The sequence below is a fragment of the Magallana gigas genome, chromosome 8 (assembly GCF_963853765.1).
Source record: "Magallana gigas chromosome 8, xbMagGiga1.1, whole genome shotgun sequence".
NCBI lineage: Eukaryota > Metazoa > Mollusca > Bivalvia > Ostreida > Ostreidae > Magallana > Magallana gigas.
The window spans coordinates 26,420,360-26,427,793 of NC_088860.1; positions in this window are offsets into that span (position 1 = coordinate 26,420,360).

Here is a 7,434-nt window from a genome sequence, read left to right on the forward strand (position 1 = left end):
AGCCATCAGTTCTTAAGCCTCTTCATAAAACGTATATATAGTCCATTCATAACCTTGAACATATGTATTACTATCTTCGAGAAGCTTATAAAATACAGAAAAACAAAACTTATTTTGTATGGGAAAGTATCATTCATTATTACTTACAAAACAGTCCAGGCGTATAACAAAGAATGTTGACATGATTTGAATCACTTTTACAACGTTAATCATTGAACCGGGGTGCCTTTTTCTCCATTAAAAATTGAGACCAAAAGTCGTAGAATTTTAACACGGTCACATTTTTCAAAAGCTTGGTTAATAAACGAACTTAAAACTGATAACCTCCAAATAAAGCATATACAGAACATATAGCTGCAATAATTATACCGGTATATTGACTGTGTTGAAATTTAAATCAAACTACAGAGTTCTGCTTTGATTTGGTAATAGCTTTATAACCTTGCTTTTTTTCCCCATGAACAGAATAAGTCACCACTGGAAAGGTTAAGCATGTATTGGGTTTCAAAAGTCTAAAGTAGGGTATGATTCAGTCTATGTTAGACTTTCTTGATAGAAGAAGACAGTTTTTTTTTTAATTTTCAAACTGATAGTCCCCCCCCCCCACCCTTTCCCTTGAATGGAATAATTATCCGCTACATTCATATCATGCAATTTAAAATTTTACATCTTAGAAATAGTTTGGTGAACTAGCAGTGAAAGTCTTGAGATGAAAAAGTTTTTCAAGATGTAAATAGTTACAAGCATTGTCAGCTGTTGTACAGAACTAATCGTGTACGAAAATGTTTCTGCAATTTCTAAAAAACGTCTAACCTTTCCCCATATACATTTACTAAAATTAATAATTTAGAAGCATAAATATTTATAAAATCTGGAATGCTTACACAAGTACGTTAGTCTGTTCGTTTTAGAGATTACATGATATAGTTTCATACATGAATAAAGGTCATGCCAGTCCACTCCTCTTAAGAAATAATATTGTCGAATTGCATCTTTTGAATTGATTGAGTTGGTGTTAATATTAATTTACACTACATGCCTTGAATTTTGTATTCACATGTACACCCAACACACTATTCACAGTTTGACTCCACAGTTACTGAAAAAAATCCCAAACGTATTTCTAGACTTAGTATAATTGTGCATTATACATGTTTATTTATATATTTAAATATACTTTCATTCTTATTGCAGACATCACTTTTAGATCTAATGAATATATGACATAAAATATTTTGATCATACGTAAATAAAATACGTGCACATTGGGTTCTTTGAAAAATTAGAGACCATCAATAATCTTAAAATTCGAGAAGAGACATGCATAAGTCATGTATATAACAGTGTATTCGTCCCTGTTTCGAGTCTGTAATACATGTGTATATCATATATTTAAGTAAGGCCAGCATTTTTTGAAATTTCGATTTACAAACCCGCTGACCCTACTTTTTAAAAAATTCAAATAAAAATAAAAGGACCTGAACTAGCTATTAATTTTATTTTTTCCTCCGACCCGGAATTTTCTTTCTGGTAAAAATAAAAATAAATGTTGATGCTATCACGTATGAATAGTCTGAATTATTGTTGTTCATGTATTGATTAAAAAGGAGAAGTTCTTTCCGATCAAGTCACAGGCACTAGAAGTCACAAAAAACCACCATAGGGCCTACGCCTGTTTGCTTTCGTCTAACCCTACAATTTACGACCCTATTAAGTTTTGTGATCGGCAACTTAGCCAGAATTTCCTCCAGAAAGAGAAGTTGAAGTCCTTTTCTATCACAATTCCGTAAATTAAAAAAAAAACTCATTGGCAAGAAAATGATAAGTTACTTATTTAAAAAACATTTTTGCAAAATAAATTCTAAAATAATCATAATTTAACCGTTTGGAAATAGATCCTCTACATAACGGTTGTAAGTGGGTCCTAGGGTTGGACTAATAACCCTAAACACACTGAACACAGGAGTCTTATGACTGAAGGAAATAGAATGATTTTATTTGTCATTAGGCTAACAAAATAACGAAACATTTCCTTTATCAAATGTATAATTACATAAATAAATAAAATTTTAAAAATTAGTTCGTCTTTTTTATATAAAAAACTTGTTTGATTTTTTACTGACATTTATGAACATTCTTCTTATCCAATTTATTTTCAGTAACAATATTTTAAATTTCGAATTTGTGAATAGCATTGTTAACTTAATCAAATAAATGATTTCTCAAACTTCTTCCTATTTTTCTGCAAGGAAGAAGTGAAAACTCCCTTCGTTTTTTTGGTCTTAATGTATATGTACAGTATGTACTTGTATATATATAAAATAAACCCTTCGTTTTTATACATGCATATACAATATATTAACACAAATTTTCAGTGCCCATGGATAGAATATGTTATGATAAGAACATCATCAACAACCAAAATTACTTATATATTTAAAAAATGGCAGCTCCTGGACATGTGTTCTTATTTAAAAAAAAAAAATTGTTGAATAATTGTTTTATTTTTATTTTTTTCTCGACGGACAAATTTTTCAATTTTATTTTTATTTTTTTTCTCTCCTCCTCACCAAATAATTTGAAAAATATTTCGTAAATCTAAAAATAAAAAAATGCTGGCCTAATTGTAACAAAAAAATAACGGTATGAAAACAGCGATACAATATAACGATAACTATGTGAAAAGCTCAAGTTTTTCAAGAAATAAAATGATAAGACATGGATAAATGATTAAATTTAACTCTTCGTCTTCTTTACAGACTTTGTACATTTTTACGAATATTTTACATTAAACATTGAATAGAAAGTAACCTTTTATTCCTTTGATTCCTAGCAGAAACTCAACACATGTACACATGCTTTAAAGTTAGATAATTTAGATTCATTATAAGTGACATTTATTTTTATATAAGCATATATAAATGATCCGTATATATTATGAAACGTAGCTGAAGATCTAGCGATCTTTGGTCTGCTCTGATTGACAATTCTAGTTGCTTGGTATGTCAACCCATAGTAGTAGATATGCAGCTATTATTAATGTGAAACAATCTTCGCGTGATAAATGTGCGATATCTGTTAAAGTCTCCTCTGAATTTTGGACTAGTTCTTTTGATAGTAATACAGGAAAATTTGTCCGAAAGTCGACTGCTTGTTTCGATGTCAATCGGATGACTTTAATTTCTTGTCCGCCTCAACTTTTACCTATAGGCAATCTTCTAACCCTCCAATACTACAAGACGTTTAAGTTTTTTTTACCTTAAGTTTACTAGATTAATTCCCAAAATATCAAGTTGTTGATTTGAACTGCATACGGTAGCGATTTACTTAAACAAAAATGTTAAAGTCGTACATAAAAATTACCGGAAATGTCTATTGTCAAGTCGTACATAAATTCATGTTTTAACTTCGCTTTTTTACGATAATTTAAAACATATTGAATCAATTGACTTGGAAATCATTAGAGTTTGTCCTTTTACCATGCCAAAGAAGTGTACAATGTTTGATGAATATTTATTAGAGGGTTTTCTTGGAATTTTGCTGACGAGCTGATAATGGACACACACACACACACACACACACACACACACACACACACACACACACACACACACACACACACCAGCGATGCTATATCCCCCTCGCATCCATCAAATAAACGGCAGGCGTCAACATTTTTTCGCTGGCGTGTGATTTCTTCGTAAGATCTATCTGCTTGCCCGATTGAATATAAAGCCAACTTTTTATTTCTATTATCATTTATTTAGTTTAAAGAAATAAAATATTAAAAGGAAATATTAAAATAATTCACCAAATAAACGGCAGGCGTTTAAATTTTCTCGGCGGGCGTACGAATTCTACGTAAGAGTTATCTATCTTTACCAACATTGAACATTTTTGCTAATTTTGTGCTAAATAATTAATATAAAGTCAACTTTTTATGATCAATAATTTAGTTAAATAAAATAAAATATCAAAGACAAAATTAAAATTATCCACCAGGTAAACGGCAGACGCGGTTTTCTCTCGACAGGCGTGTTTTTCCCGGCAGGCGTGTTTTAGTATGACCGGAATTACGGTTTGTAACTTGGGAAACTATCGCCTGTATTTTGTAATTTTTACGTATCAATCAAACATAGACATCGGTATATAAGACAGGTGACTGTTTAGTTGCGGAAAACAAGATGCATTAACGGGTACCGTACATTAACAATAAAAATACAAATTCTAATGGTAATTTATGCGGTATGATCTTTGCGTAATGGTTGATGACTGCAATGCGTTTTGTTAGGCTAGTTGTCAGTATTTTCTCGAGTCTATTCAGTCTTAACAGATATTATTTCGCTGATGGAAATACAAAATGTATATACATGTAGCAGAGACTAAAATAATTGATAGCTCACCTGAGGTGAAAAATAAAGCGAAAAATCTTTTAAAATCTTCTCAATATCCAATTAGCCAGAAAAGCTGTAACATGCGTGGAAGCACCCTCATGTATTGTAGATTAAAGTTTGTTCAAACCATGTTCCCCGGGGGGTACGGTGGGGCCACAATGGATGGGGCCAAATTTTCAGATAGAATACATAGAGAAAAATCGTCTTTTTAAAAACCAGTTGGCCAGAAAAGCTGAAACTTGTGTGGAAGCATCTTCATGTAGTATAGATTCAAATTTGTTCAAATCATGATCCCCGGAGGCAGGGTGGGGCCACAATGGGGGTCGAAATTTTACATAGGATAGATGGAGAAAAATCTTCTTAGCAAAAACCAGTTGGCCAGAAAAGCTGTTACTTGTGTGGAAGCATCCCAAGGTAGTGTAAATTCAAGTTTGTTCAAATCATGATCCCAGGGCTAGGGTTGGGCCACAGTGATAGGGGGGGGGTCGAAATTTTACATAGAAATACATGGAAGAAAATCTTTTAAAATCTTCTCAGAAACCAGTTGGCCAGAAAAGCTGTTACTTGTGTGGAAGCATACTCAGGTAGTGTCGATTCATTCTAGTTGTTCAAACCATGAATCCAAGGGGTAGGATGGGGCCACCATGGGGGTCAAATTTTTACATAGGAATAAAAAGAGTAATATCTTCTTTTCGAAAATCAATTAAGCAGAAAGATAAAAGTTGAGTGAAAGCATTCTCAGGTTGTGTAATATATATAAAGAGAGAAAAATCTTTAAAAATCAAATAAAAAAGGATCAGACTATATTTGGGGAATGGCAAATTTTACATAGGAAATAAATTTGATCGTTCTTAAAAATATATAGTATTACTAATCTGCAAACATAGTAATATTTGTTGATTCTCAGTTGTTTAGACTGTGGCCCTGGATAATTCTTGGGCCACACAAGGGGTTCAAAGTTTGATGTAGTTTTATATTTATATGAATAGTTGTTTAAAATTTTTTGAGAATGGTAATGCTCAATATGTGATGTAACTATGAAATCATCTAGTTACAAAAGGGGCTCAACATAAGATTATCGGTAGACAATGTAGAAAATCTTTTAATACAGGATCTGTTTTACTCATTCATTGTCCCAATATTTTGGATATGACTTCATAAAGCTGATCTTATTATACATAATGTTGCTCAGGGGAGCGATGTGGCCCATTGGTCTCTAGTTTTAATAAATCAGAAATTCGGGGATATGGTCAGCTACGCCCGACGAAAGGAAGCGCATTGTTTTCAGATTTAATATGGATTTCACACGATTCGTCGCCTGGGGCCCGTTTCACTAAAAGGCGTAAGATACGACGAAACTTAAGTTAGGCCGGCGTAAACTGCGTTTCACTAAGAGGCGTACGCCTGGCCGTAAACACTAGTATCGGACTAAGTTAAGGCCAGACTTACGTCCTTGACAACGAGCTTATGCACATGCGCAGACAGATGATAAACAGTAGAAAGGAAGATAGATAGATAAATATATGAGAGAGAGAGAGCCGTAAAGTATTCAGGCATAGTAATCCTGTTAGGTAACAAAATCACTCAGCAAAACTTGCTAAAATGTTTTATTTGAAAGATATATTTGATGAGGCATATAGGATATGTTCATTTAAAATTATTAACTCAACAGAACTATTTTGTTATCGATATCTACGGTGATTTAACCATGCTTCGAACACCCTTGGAATTTCTCTTTTGATCATGCGTCAATTATGGCCCGAGTATAAATATTTTTTTATTAAATTTTCTGGTTTCCACTTGCTATATCATTGAAAGAAAATAAGTGAATTAGTTTAAAAATAGAAAATATAGCGAATTAATGCAGTAATGGGCTATTTAACCATGGATTGGACAATATTAAGCAAAAAAAATATACATCAGATACTTAAAATAACGAAATTTTGATATTCATGCAAAGAAAAAAAAAACAAGAAAAAAGGAAGAGGCTCGGATAAATATATTTATTACTTTCATATTAAGATTTTTGTCAAGGTAAAATGTGGAGCTAAAATGACTTAGGAATTAATTGATGAATTCCAAGTCTTTTTTTTTAACACAAATTGTTTCCGAAGTTAAAGGTTTTTTTTTTAGAATTATATAAGTGAAAGGGTACATACAAACCATAAGTGCATGCACGTTTATTTCTAAATGTTTCACCAAAGTTATCAGATCCAAGGTACAGATGAATGTGTCAGACGTATTGTTGACGTATTGTGGACTCAACATAAACTACCCAAGTACACTTATATTTGTATTAAGTATATTGAACGAGGCATCATATAAATTTGAAGTTAATAAAGAGTAGGTGTGTAGCCTACGAAATAAAATATATTTAATCTGGAGTCAGTGTTTTGCATCGGTTATATGATAAATACATTATCTAATGTTTAAAAAAAAATTAGGGACTTTTGGCGACTCTAAAACATAGTTGTAGCTTTCATCATATTTTGGTATTTACATTTTAACAATACTGAAAATACTTTTGTGATTAACCCTCGTTTAACTACCTAAGCTTACACCTTTAACTAACCAAAAGTGAAATAAAAAAAGAGTAAAATATTCAAAAATTCACTTAGTGAGTTTTAAATTTCAAAATATCCCGCTCACACATATTTTGCGTGGAAGTTGGGGGGGGGGGTTGAAATGCTAGACATTTCTTATACAAATATACCTTTGTACTACATGTGCATCATGTATATACATTTTCTACATTATTCATTGCCCAATTTACTAAAAAAAAATATGAAACGTAAATCAAATTATTGAATAAAAATAATCGAATGAAAACTATTATAATATATCGATTGTCTAAATAAGTCATTTTAACTCGTAAACGGCAAGTGCAAATAAAAAGAATGTGCATCAAACATGGTAAGAAACTTTTACAAAGAACAATATACAAACATCATTGCACACACACACACACACACACACACACACACACACACACACACACACACACAAAGAAGAAAAGAAAAACTATATTACCCTATTGCCA